The sequence below is a fragment of the Stenella coeruleoalba genome (genome assembly GCF_951394435.1).
Source record: "Stenella coeruleoalba genome assembly, chromosome: 21".
Classification (NCBI taxonomy): Eukaryota; Metazoa; Chordata; class Mammalia; order Artiodactyla; family Delphinidae; genus Stenella; species Stenella coeruleoalba.
This window is the reverse complement of record NC_137167.1, coordinates 32,323,749-32,337,947: the sequence shown is the minus strand read 5'-3', so window position 1 is coordinate 32,337,947 and position 14,199 is coordinate 32,323,749. Positions and strand designations below refer to the sequence as shown.

Sequence of the window (14,199 nt, the reverse complement as noted above, 5' to 3'; positions counted from 1 at the left end):
TGTTATGAGTAGTATAATTGCACTGACAGCAGACTCCTTCCTTAATAAGGCATCCTTAATAAGGCAAAACATCATTAACATAGAATTCTATAAACCCATATAAACTAAAATTCAAGTGAAAGGATTAAAAAAAGGAAAAAGAAAAGACTTAAAGAATTTGCTATTAACAGAGCCTCATCAAAGAACTATTAGTTAAAATATATTTTAGAAACAGGGAAACTGAATCCAGAAAAAAAAAGATTGAATTCAAGAAGCAATTGTGAGTAAAGAAAGTGATACATTTGCCGGCAGATCTAATAAGAAAAGGCTATATAAACACCACCTCTATATTAATAGTGAGTCATTTAAGGGGGCATAAAACCAAGATGATTACAAAGTACTATAGAAGAGTAACATGCCAGAAATCGGGACAGGGTAATAGATGTCAGAGCATACAAAAGCCTTTGCAGTATTTTAAGGAGGATAGAAATAGGATCAGCAGTGAATTTTGTTATTAAGCCAATTATCTTTTAAGAACAGGATATTGAATGGGACAATACAGTGTGGAGGCTGCCCTTGAGGCATTTGTCATGGCTAGCAGCAGTGTTCCCTGTGGGAAAATTCACTGGGCTTACTCATGGCTTCCCCACAGGAAGGTGCTGAGGCAGGAGCTGTTTCACACACACTCCCCCTCCGCCGACACAGGAAGAGCTCTTGCTTGCACATGACGTCACAGAGCGCAATGCTTATGGCAGAGGAAAGGTCCTGCAACCTTCCCATAAAACCGCCATGATAGAGGCACTTCCGGTCAAGGAAGAAGTGCAGATCCTCTGGGTAAGTCTTTACCTCTCATGCCATCTTCGCGTGCCTTGATTTGAAGGAGTCACGAGACAGAGGAGAAGGAGGAAGACAAGAAAGGGACGCTGAATATATTAAATCTCCCTCCCATCACAGGCGTCTGGGGCAGGTGAGTGGAGACTGATTGGATTTGACGTGGGATCAAAGTTTTAATTTAGAGTGGCTGAAATTTTAATACTAGTAGATGCAAATCATCAATAAACAATCTATAATAGAAATAGAAGAGTTTCATTTGAGCCAAACTGGGGACTAGGGGACACAGATTCAAGAAACACTGTAATTGCGTTCTGCAGGGCTGCAAAATAGGGAAGGCTTATATAGGCAAAAGCAGCAAAGTTACATAAATCATGTGTCAAAAATCAGGTTTGGGACTGGCAAGAAGTAAGGGTGTTTGTTAAGCAAGAACTGGTTGGGGTCTGAAATGGTTGCATAGTTACAAGGGGAGACCTTGTGACCATAAGGTTGCAGCTGGCACCTGCTAGTAGATATTGTTTTGAAAATGGCTGAGGGTATCCTTTAGTTTGATACAGTTCAGAAAATTCAAGTTCCCAGGGATGCGGGAATGCGTCTGAAACCACATCCACAATGGCCGCCGGGCTCCATTTTGAATCCCTGAATCACAGTTACTCCATTTTGATTTCTAAATGCATTCTTTTCTTTAATGGTTAAAGCTGTCGGACAGTGTGGGATAAACAGGCCAGGAGACAGGCCACTCTCATTAACATAAAGTTCAAGCCAGAATGATTTCTGTATACCTCAATATGAGAAAATTTCTTCTATCACACTTGAAAGTGAATAGTAAGTCTCTAAAAGACAGAACTGAAATTCATAACAAAATTGTGGGTTCTACCCAAGATGACATCTAAATTGAAGAAGGGCATTGCTACGTGGCATGTTAGAAGAATCAATGGGAGAAGCATTCGTTCATGTGTACAAGGAGACATGTTCAGGGGTCTGGATTCTCCATGAAATTGAATACTTTGAGTTAAAAGTGTATGCAAATTAAAGAATAATGTTTCATATTGTAAATTTAAAAATAACATTTAGGAAATTAAGCAAGTTGCAAAAGGATACATGCAAAATGATATCATTAATATAAAAGCCTAAACACAAAAAATGTATAAGCATTTTGTGTTTATATACATTTTTGTGTTATATATATTTTGTATAAATATATGTGTAAAGCCTTAAGTAATTCTTGGTTATGTGGACAAATATATTACTATGTCTAATGTAGAATCAATTCCAAACTTTAACTATTTATACTATTTTTTCAGCATTTTGTTAATATTCACAAAAATAAGTAATGATTTATATGTTTTTACACTATTAAGTGTGTTGAAATTCTTGATATTGGCTTTAGTACAGTTCTGTTTAATGATATTAGAAAATTTCTTAGTTCTGCCTACAACATGACATGGGTTTTGCAGTCTAATGCATTTTTAATAACACAGCAGTGTATCCATCTATGGCCCATTCCTTTATACATAAAAGGAGATGGCAGTCGTCATATGCCATTAAGTGTTTATCAATGGAGTGAATGTAATTTCCCTAAAGCATTATTTACACTAACATTGTTAAAAACAGTGTCATACACACACACACACACACACACACACACACACACACACACACACACGTGTATATATATAAATATATATATATATATTTATAATCATTTTATCCAGTGGAACTTGTTGATAATAAAACCCACTCATACAAATAACATAAGATCCAAAAAAGGTATTTTAAGATACTATATTTTTGAGTTAACAAGTTATCAAGCTTGATACATTTGTAAGTTTAATACATTCTGAAGTTTAAATTATCAAAGTTTTGAGATGATAATTTATTTTTCTTCAATATCGTAGAGATTGATTTTTAATCTTACTTACAAGTTTAACATGACCTTCCATAGTTGAGGTAGCTTAATACATGGAGTGGTGTCCTTTGTATTTTAATAGTGACATAGGATCATAAATATGTAAAATATAAATGGAATGAAAAATATAATCCACTTATCTTCTTACAGTTAAATTGATCCAAGAAAGAAAGTTGATAAAATTACCATAGAAAATTAACAAATGTTTTCCTCATAAATAGCTGTCCTTATTTCTTGCATGGATGATCTGTTTGTAGGAAGATTCTGGAAGCCTACATAAAGAATATAACTTTTATGATAGGGCTCAGTGACTGCCTTTATCCAAGGTCAAGTTTCCCTGAAAATTTGAAGAACCAAAATTCTGAAGTTTATAAATTTCAAGATTTATTTACTCTTGACAATATGCCACCTCTTAGTTCAAAGGAAAATAATACATATACATTTAAGAGCTAAGAAATAAAGCTCAGTAGAGTATTTAACTTTATGTACCTCTTTAAAATGAAAAATTTTTATGACTTGAGTGCAAGATAGTAAAACAAAAAATCATAGATTAACTTTTCTTCACCATGGATTTGGAGCTTTAAATGAAAGTTGAAAGTGACCATAAAATGTTCTATTGGTTTCATACTTTCCAAAGGAAAAAAAATATTGGTGATAATGTATGAATCCAGCTATTTACTTTACTTGGCTGACTGGGGAGGAAACAATATATGAATATTAAGACAGTGTCTATAAGACAGCAATAACTCCTTTGAAAAAAATGTAATTCGGGAAATCAGACACTTTTCTTATTTTTATTAAAATTATAAATTTGATGAATGTTTTCACTGAATTGACAGATTATCTACATTGTTTTGTCTGTTTATGCTGATTAATTTCCACCTAATAATTGTATTATGAAAGATCCTACCTGCAGATTTTGGGAAGGAGTAGATTGATTACAAGTGGTCTTATGAGAATATGTGTGAAAAAAACTCAGTTTTTCTACATGGAACTAATCATAACAATGTGAATAACTTTATCCCTATGAATTGAACACTTGGTAAAATTGGCCTAATGTATTATTTTGGCATTAATTCCAGTCACACAGTTTGTTCTCATGTAAATTTAAGAAATGTAATCTTTTCTTTCCTCTCTCCTTTTTACATCCTTCTGTCATTCCCTTAGCCTAATGCGTCTTCCTCAAAAAACAAAATCATGAGATGATCAGTATAGTGAAAATTATCAATCTCATAAATTTTGAGTCCAAATGCCCTAAAATTTTGAGTCTCTTTTGACTCCAAGAAAGTTAGAATAAGAACACAATTATGGAGAGAGCTAAATTTTGTTTCAAAGTTCTTTATTACCATCATTATTATCATTATTATTATTTTTAATCTAGGGAATTGTCAACAATCAATAAGGAATTATGTAAACAAATTGCTGTATATCTAGAGAATGGACTTCAATGGCCTTGCAACCATTAAAAATATCATAGAAGAATACCAGCCTACATGGAAAGATATTACTGATATTTCTTAAACTGATACTAATTAGAAGTATTACATACAACAAAGGTGCCCTTCAATAGGTGAATGAATGGACAAACATCAAGGAAATGGAATAACGCTCAGAAATAAAAAGAGCTATTGATTCCTACAACAACACGACTGAATCTTAAATATGCTTTGATAAGTGAAAAATGCCCGAACCGAAAGGTTATGCACTGTATGATTCCATTTATAGGACAATATGGAAAAGGCAAGGCATGAAGGCAGGAAATAATGCTTGTGTGGTTGTGGTTGTTCTCCGCTGTGCCTCCCTCGAGTCACGCAGAGAATATGTCCAGTCACAGTTCTAGGAGGACGTGACCCTATGAAGAAGACCTTTTCCCTTTTTAGTTGGATCCCAAATCTGCTTCATCCAGTCCTCATTTGAACCCCAACTACCCACAATTGTAAAACTGAGAGAAAAAATGCTCATGTGACATTGATGAGACATGCATGACGTTAAGACTTATGGCTGTTCGTTACAGAGCATTATTGTGACAATATCAAAATAACAGAATCTGACTACGTAAAAAATATGGTTAAACGTACACTTAACCATATTATAAAAAATTAAGAAATGAGAATTGTAGCAAATATAATATATGATGGAGTTTTATCTGTAACACACAGAGAGCCCTTATTGTGGAATATAATCATCAAAATGGACAAAGTTCATAAATAGGAGACACAAAATATGAATATATTACAGTATTCTTAGCACTTCAGGGGTAAATTCAAACAATAAGGAGAACCCATTTCCCACATTTAATGACTTTTATTCTATTTGTAGAAGGAGGCTGTTAGGAATATGAATGAGTATAATAGTCTCTAATAATGTTTGATGATACGGAGCATGTTTTAGGCCCAGTAATTACTTTCCAAGCAATGAATCTAAGAGGCATGTTCATCTTTAAAAATCCATTTGTACATTCAGTACAAATAGTCTAAATTTGTACAAACTTATACAAAATTTGTATATATACACATATTTTTACATGAGTAAAAACACTACAAGTAGATGTTTAACTTTCTTATAGCAACAACAACAAACTCCTCTATATCAAAATAAGGTGACTGGTTATTAATAGATGCTACATCTATACGTCTATTAAATAATTAATGAAAATTTTATAGATAAGTACATATATATATAGTTCTAAGATGTATATATATATATTATAAATTTGGTTGGAAAAGGCAGGTTGCAAATACATATATGTATATTCAAACATATATCGACACATAATATATGGTATATATATTTCAAATGACACATATTTTTTAAATGTCAGCTATTTTTAAATGACATCTATACACAGAAGAAAAAAAAGACTAGAATGGATTGTGTCAGAATGTAAGAAATTTTTAGTCATTGGTTATCAAACTTTGCATTGTATGCTCTTAAAAAGTATTGAGGATCCCGGAAAGATTTTATTTATGTTGAACATAACTGCTCATATTTATTGTATTATAAATTTAAACTGATAACTTTTTAAACAAAAACAGTGACACACAGAGTAATGACATCCATGTAATGCAGCCTCTGCAACAGAGTACTCATGACAGAATGAGCGTGAACAAGGCAAATATAGGTTTAATATTATTATGAAAACAGTTTCAACCTAACTGACCCCAGAAAGGATCTTGGGAACCCCCAGGCATTCTTGAACCACACTTTGTGTATTGATGGTTTAGGTAGTGTCATTAGTATGAATTTAATTTTTTACCCATATTTTAAATTTTAAGAATAATTTTACATCTTAATCATGTACGCATAATCAGAAAAAAGTCAAATTTATTATTGTAATAACAAAAAGGTCACTAGAAAAGCATCTCCAGTCTGATCTTTCTCATATTCTGCATGTGACACTAGAATACTTTTTCCTTATGTCTCTATTTCTTCTCCCCTTTGTCCTTCCTTTCTTTCCCTGCCCTTTGACCTTCCAACCATTTCTTTGTTTCTTTTCTTTCTCATTTTTTTCATACAAATCAAACTGAGTACCACACACATATTTATCCCTGGATATTTAAAAGAAAGTGACCAATGCCCTGTTTTAGAAGCTTATAATTAAATGAAAAATAACATGTAAGTCCTTGATTGTCTTGCATTCAACTCCCATACTAGATAACCCAGATTTGGGATTTTTTCCCATACATTCTCTAGATTGCCTAGAGCCTCATCTTTCCAAATATTTTCTCAGTGTTTTAGGTCAAGTTCAGGCCCCCCACCATGAAGAATTCTCTGAGATTTCTAGAACACAAAGCTTTGCCCCTTCTTTATAAGTCATTGTGAGATCTTCAGTTATCTCTATTTCTCTGCTCTTCCCAAATACATTTAAAGGAATTTAAGGCAGCAGATGTGTATTATACTTGATTATATTCCCCAGAGTATCATGCATCTTTTCAGTACTTACTTGATGCTCTCTGAAGAACTGTTGGCTTATCAATTGCTTTTGTATCTGAAAATTTAGGAAAAAAAAAAAAGACTGTCGTACAATGAGATAAATGATACTGTTAGACACTCATACTCACTGGCAGGAAATAAATCTTTATTGTCTTTAAAGTGGAAATGACAAAGTATCTTGAATAAAATTATTATTAGGATATAAAGTGCAAATTGATATTAGTATAGATGAAATCTCAAAGGTATGCAAATATGATAGGAGGTATGTTTAGAAATTATATAAGAAAGTATATGGAGAATTTTAGAAATTGAACTTAGAAATGTCTTTAACTGTTACCTTTTCTTCTTTGTCAAGTGCAGCAGTCCTTTTTATTGTTTTAAAACAAAATCTTTTAGCATTAATTCATAATAGTGGTAGTTTTATCCACTGATTTCTTTCAGAAATATGTTATTAATATACTTTCACAGACCAATTAACAGACCAATGTTGCTATAAGGGCCAGAATAAATTCTTATATAAACAATTTAGAATATTGTCATTTTCTTATAAGAACCATATATTTTAATTGCATAATTTTAAAATTATAGTGAACCATTTAAATTTAAGAATAAATAGTAAGACCCAACCATATGTTTTATGGGCATTACTACTGTTGAAATTTTATTACATTTCATTCATATTTATCTATATATCTCTGTTTACCTGCTCTATCAATATATAACTACACATATATGCACATAGTTATACATATGCATATAAAGAGAGAATTGTAGCTATAACTTGAATGTTTTGACATGTCCGCACGTAACATGACAAACTTGTTACAACTTAACAAACAAAATTATATATTATTCTTATGATACTTTGATTTCCTTTTTAAAATTCTACTTGTGCATTTCCAATATTTTATTTGGTCATTAGTAATTTTTTCTTTGTCCCTTTGTGAATTTTTTGGCCATGGCTTTGCCATTTGATTGATTAGAGCATTTAATGGAATATTTATTGACTGGTATGGACTATATTTTGCACCAGCACCAGTGGTCATGAGTTTGAATTGACAAACAGCTCACATCTACATTATGTCCTTCTATGTCTGTGCAAGAATTTCTGTGAAATATAAACCCAGGAACAGAATCACTGGATTGAAAGATGTACGTGTGTGTGTGTGTGTGGGGGGGGTGTATGTATATGTGTATATATGTGTGTGTGTTAAATTGGATTAAGTGATGCCAAATGCATTCATATTTGTAAGATTTCTCTAGTGTATATGTATCTGGGTAGAAGTAAAAATATGTGTGTAAGTGTGCAATCTTTGTGAATTTCAGCATTAGTTTCTGATGAAATTTTATCCTTTATCATGTTCTGGCTTAGTTAATATAACATAAAAGAAACCTCAGGTAAAATCATCTGCTCTAAATGTAAGAATGCAATGTACTATTTTTACAAAATCTTTAGCCTCTTAGAGATTAATTTTATTCATTTTTATGAGTTTTAATTAATTAAAAATTTCCAATGTCTTTGTATTTAAGAATTATTTTTTTTATTTATTTCCAGTGCTGTCTATTTTATTTATTTGTTTTATTTCTGTTTTCATTTTGATAACTTTCTTTTGCCTTCCTGTCTTGTTTAATATGTTTGATTAACAACTTGAGACATAGTTTAGCTCATTTATTTTCATAATTTTGCATTAAAGACCATTATTTTACATTAAAGACCATCATTTATTACATATATTTATAAGATTAAAAAGTTCAAACACATATTATTCCATGTTTATTAATTGCATGAATGGCGTTTTTGTTATAGTAATTTTTTCTGTCAGAGAAATGTTAAATTATTCACCATAATTATGTACAGATCTACCCAGAAGAGTCCTGATTTATTGCTGTTTTCTCCAGTATAATTATAAATAATGATACTTTCATCCTCAGAATATCAATTTGTATTACAAATTATGTGTTCATTCTAACAAAATTATTTCTATTGATCTCTTCTGTTATGTTTAAGATTTGCTTTATGTATTATGATGCTAATTATGAAAAAATTATAATAAAAATAAAACTAGTTAAATTTTACCTGAGAACTAATGACGTGCTAGACATTCTTCCATACACTGTCCATGTGCGAAATATTTTAATACTCAGGCCACCCTGTGAGGGGGCATTAGCCTCATCGTACAGATAACAAAAGGGAGACATAGAGAATTAAATGTTTCCTTAGGTTTCCTTAGTTTAACAAAAATAAAAATTTGCATGATTTCTTATTTAATTATGTATTTTATAATCATTACATAGTTAATTTTATCTCAATCTGAGGGATTGTTGCTTTATAACAGATTAGGATAAATCATCTAAATAAATAATTTAAAATAGGTTTGCTTTTGTTCCAGAAAATGACAGAATAGGAAGCTCCAAGCTCTTGTTCCCCCCAGGGAGACATCAAACAAATAAAAACGGGGCTAAATTAACCTTACAAGAACTGTGGATAGAAGACTTACACCAACCAAGTGAACAGCCCATCAAGAAAAAGGCACATCATAAAGGTATGAGATTTGGGGCCATTTTCACTTGTGCTCGCCTCATCCCCTCACCAGCTCAACCTGGTATTTGTCTGTAGGAGGTGGCAGCCGGTCCCCAGTTCTCTCGCTTGAAGTGGAGGAAGCAGAGAAGACTTGCTTGAAACATTCTAACCTGAGTGGGGGCTGCCTGAAGGACCAGTGTTTGTTTCACCTAACTTAGATCTCAGGCAGGGAAAGCAGTGGACGCCTCTTGGGAAGGCTGTAGGGAGACTGCACCGGCAGACACCTGGAGCGAGAGAGTACAGGTGAGGCAAACAGTAGACCATCAAAGGCCCGGGGAAGCTAGGGTGAGACTCTTGAAAATCAAGACATTTAAAAGCAGTGCATGTGGAAGGGAGAATCAAGAAAGCCATCCTCAGACCCAGGCAAGACACATGCTCAGGAGAGACCTGAGAAAACCTTACTATTAACTACAATCACCATGCTGTACATTAAAGCCTCAGAACTTATTCATCTTATAACTGGAAGTTCGTGCTATTTGACCAACATCTCCCCATTCTCTCCCAGCCCCCTCCCCAGCCCCTGGTAACCCCTGTTCTACTCTGATTCTATGAGTTCTGCTTTTTCATATTCTAAATACAAGTGTACTATATGTTATTTGTCTTCCTCTGTCTAACTTATTCCACTTAGCATAATGCCCTCAAGTTCCATCCATATTGCTGCAGATGGCAGGATTTCTCATGGCTGAATTTCATTCCACTGCGTATACATGCTGCATCTTTTTTATCTGTTCATCCGTCAGCAGACTCTCTGGTTGTTTCCGTAACTCGGCTATTGTGAATAATGCTGCAGTGAACATGGGGTGCAGATCCTAGTTTCATTCCCTTTGGTAATATACACAGAAGTGGAATTGCTGGATCGCATGGTAGTTCTAGTTTTTAATTTTTTGAGAAATCTTCATACTGTTTACCATAGTGTTTGCACCAATTGACATTCCCACTAACAGCGCACAAAGGATTCCTTTTCCTCTACATCTTCAGTAACACTTGTTATCTCATATATTTGATGTTAGCCATTCTAAGAGGCGTGAGGTGGTATCTCACTGTGATACTGATTTACACTTCTCTGATGATTAGTTAGGTTGAGCATCTTTTCATGTACCTCTTGGTCATTTGTATGTTTTCTTTGGAAAAATGTCTATTCAGATCCTCTGTCCATTTTTTTTTTTTTTTTTTTTTTTTTGCTGTACGCGGGCCTCTCGCTGTTGTGGCCTCTCCTGTTGTGGAGCACAGACTCCGGACGCGCAGGCTCAGTGGCCGTGGCTCACGGGCCTAGCCGCTCCACGGCATATGGTATCTTCCCGGACCGGGGCACGAGCCCATGTCCCCTGCATCGGCAGGCGGACTCTCAACCACTGCGCCACCAGGGAAGCCCCCTCTGTCCATTTTTAAATTGAATTGTTTGTTCTGCTATTGAGTTGTATGAGCTCTTTATATATTTTGTATACTAACCCCTTATCAGATGTATGATTTGCAAATATTTTCTCCCATTCCATAGGTTGCCTTTCATTTTGTTGTTTCTTTTGCTTTGCAGAAGCTTTTTATTTTGATGTCAAATTCAGTTAGCTCATGCGTTACATTGGCATAAATAAGAGGAAGCTATATAATCCAAAACAGAGTTGAAAATTAAACATAATAATCTTTAAAGTTTTTTTATTATTGTTTATTCTCAGACCGTATGTTTCTGCATTATACATCATTATATCTTGCAAACTCAAAATCCTCAATTTATAATTTCAATTGGTTTTTTCTTTAAAAACATTATATATCCCATACAAACCTTATCTTCTAAAATACTTTTTAAAATCTTAACAGAAAACAGATTACCTTTGTTTGATTACTCTTATTTAATAATATATATTCTGTACATACATTACATTCAAGAAGATTAGACATTTAAGGATTTCAATTGAAATAAATTATGAAATATATACTTATGTAATTTAATAGAACTGATATTTACTTCTTATTTTGAGGTTACCTGGAAAATGTATATGCATGTTACTAAATAATAACTTAACTATTCCATAATAAACACTGTGAGAAATAAGATAATATTTACTACATTGTTTCTGATCTCATGTGAGGTACTGGGAAATATGTCTAAAGTACTAAAATTCTTGAAAACAAAGCAAAAAAAAAATTATTTGTAAAGTTTGCCAACATGACACACACTCTTCATGGACTGCCACCTTAGGTAATAGTTAACAGGAAGACACTGTTTGGTTTTCCATCAAAATTATAAAAATTATATTATAAAATATAGTAATTGATATTTATGTAATCCTCTCTATCTTCTAAACACTTAGCTTTGGGCACTTTCAAACCAGTTCATACTCTTATTGAGTCCATTTTTCCTAGGTATTCAGGCTCAGAGTGCTTAAATAAGTGACCTATATTCTTTAACTCCATGGTCCAAGCTCTTTTCACTGTACCATTAAAATGTGGGTACCTGGGTAAGGACATTAAAGAAGCACAAAATATTAGTAGGAAATAAAGTAGGGGGAGATACACACATAAACCCACAAACACACACACATGCACATATTGACTTTGAAATAGTTTTGAGTTATAAAACTATAAAATAACACTACAAAAATAACACTAGAGAAAGAAAGAATTAAGGAGCGATAGGGTCACAAAAAACTTCTGTTTATGAATGTCCTATCCATCTGTGGTTTGTGAAAATACAAAATTCCTCAAGTTCAGCAATACAATTTGCTTCTAATCTAAAGGAACTGCCTTCCCAGATTGCTCTTGCAGACATCTTCTTATAGTCTTAAGATTTGTAATACAGGCAGAGACTGTAAAACTCTATTTACTTTGAAAAGTAAAATATTTCAATCCAGCCATTCGCATAACTCTGGCTTCAACTTCAACCTAAGTCAACTCAGTGGGAACTGGCAGACAAAAAATGTTAATATTCTCAGTTGTTGCCGTACTGTGTCTGCTTTCTCATTGTTATAGAATTCATCCATCTCACTGTATTGAAATGGGTTTATGGCTTCCATAATACATGTATGGATTAACATAATTTTCAGTGGTAATATTTGTTGAGTTTTAACATAGTTAAAAAAACAAGAAAATAGCAAATGATATTTATTCATATTCAGATGTTGAAGAATAGCAGGGTTCTAGTATTGAGGACTGAAAAAAGAACAATGACTGTAATAGACAGAGACACAAAGTCTCACCTCTCCTTTCTATGTTGCTGCAAAAACACAGTATGCTTTACTGAATGACAGTGGCAATTGCTATGATACCAGCACTTTGGTACTGTGGCTTTCAAAGACCTCAATGATTATATTAAAGACAATTGCATGTCATCATTTCAAGAACTCTCTTTTAAAGATTCTGAGAATAATTGTGTTACATTTCAAGAAAATGTGTAGATAATAAGGAGTGCAGATTTTATACTAAAAGTGCGCTTTCACATGTATATCAAAACATCCCAGAGAGCATACCAAAATTTTTTTTCATACTTCTGCTAGTAATTATTTAGGATGTTTTTCAACAGCAATTGCTGTTTACCCAGAGATCATCCTGCCAAGCATACAACTGCCACAAAATCTACCCTAAGCACATTCTTTCTTCTAGAAATGGAAAACTTAATATAGATACTAATGTCAATAAACGCTTTAAAGGAAATTTAAACAATAAAATTAAACATTCAGTTAATACACAGAAAGCTTGGTGGAGATAGATTTAAATGCAGAATTTGAGTGTGGACCAAAAAATGACATGGTGGAATAGAGGAAATATAGGAGCAATAATGAAGTTATTGCACTTCTGTGTGTCTAAGAAACATCTTAATGATATATGGACATGCTCATAGTAGATGATTACATGATAAGTTATTGCATATATATTATAACTTCAAATATGTAAATTTATGAAATAAAGATTAGCATGCAAAGTTTTAAAATATAAATTGCTTATATCTACATGGCATGGGCATGCATTGTTGTTCTTTATTCATACATCCTTAAATTTTTCAAATTTTATCATTGGTAATTCTTTTATTTTATAAAAATAAGTTGATTTATGCATTAGAAATAATTCTATTTTCAATATTTACTATATAAGCTTTGAAATATACTAACAGAAAACTAAAGGAAAACAATGTCTGTCATGAAAATAGAATTCTTGTACTTCTGTGATTTCTTTCAGTTATGGTGTTTTTCTACATTGTGTATAACCACTGGAAATTCATTATTCTCCTTTTTATTTGATATATATATATATATACACACATATATATGATGTCAGTTATATATATATGTATATCTCTCTGTATATACACATACATGTATACACATACATGTGTATGTTTTCTGAACATATGATCAAATGTGAATAATGACAATTCAAATTTTTTTAACATTCATTCTTGAGAAAAATTTGTGTGTTCTCTATTTTTAAAGAATGAATTATAAAACTAACTTCAAGATTGTCATTGAAACTTAAACAAAAATAGTATCTTAAAATCAGAATGTTTACACTACTGGCAAATGCAAGTTATTTTCTCATTTCTTTAGTATTAATTATGTCCCTGATTAGGTTAGAATTTCCTTCTGGGCTGACTCTTAAAACCTAAATCAGTCATGACTAACTGGCCAAAGTGACTTCCATTTTTCCCTTAATTTTATATTGATATCTATGTAGACATATGAATGACTAGCTGAAGGCTGATTAATATTCAAAAATCACTGGTGGTTCCAAGAAAAATGCTAGTGTGATATTTAAATACATCATTCACTAATGATTACGTGGAAAGTTTTAAAAAATGGGAAAATAAACCACTGGACATCTGAGGTTAATAGAAAGTGTGAGATGACAAGTAAACTAAAAGACCTACAATGAGCAGGCTGGTGATATTGAAGTCAAAGGTTGCTTCCTTCATATTTTAATCTAGATGAACTTCATATATGCACTGAAGGATAAAATACTAACCTGTAACTGTGTGAGA

At 32.6% G+C, this 14,199-nt stretch overlaps 1 long non-coding RNA gene across 2 annotated transcripts in view; it reads left to right on the top strand.

The window, feature by feature from the left end:
• Window positions 1-799: 799 nt before the first annotated feature.
• LOC307179612 overlaps window positions 800-14,199 on the top strand; it is a 48,920-nt gene continuing 35,520 nt past the window's right edge. For both annotated transcript variants that reach the window (XR_013825444.1, XR_013825445.1), the window contains exons 1-2: window positions 800-946; window positions 9,043-9,195. This is a non-coding gene — a long non-coding RNA (uncharacterized lncRNA). The remainder of the gene's footprint in view (window positions 947-9,042; window positions 9,196-14,199) is intronic.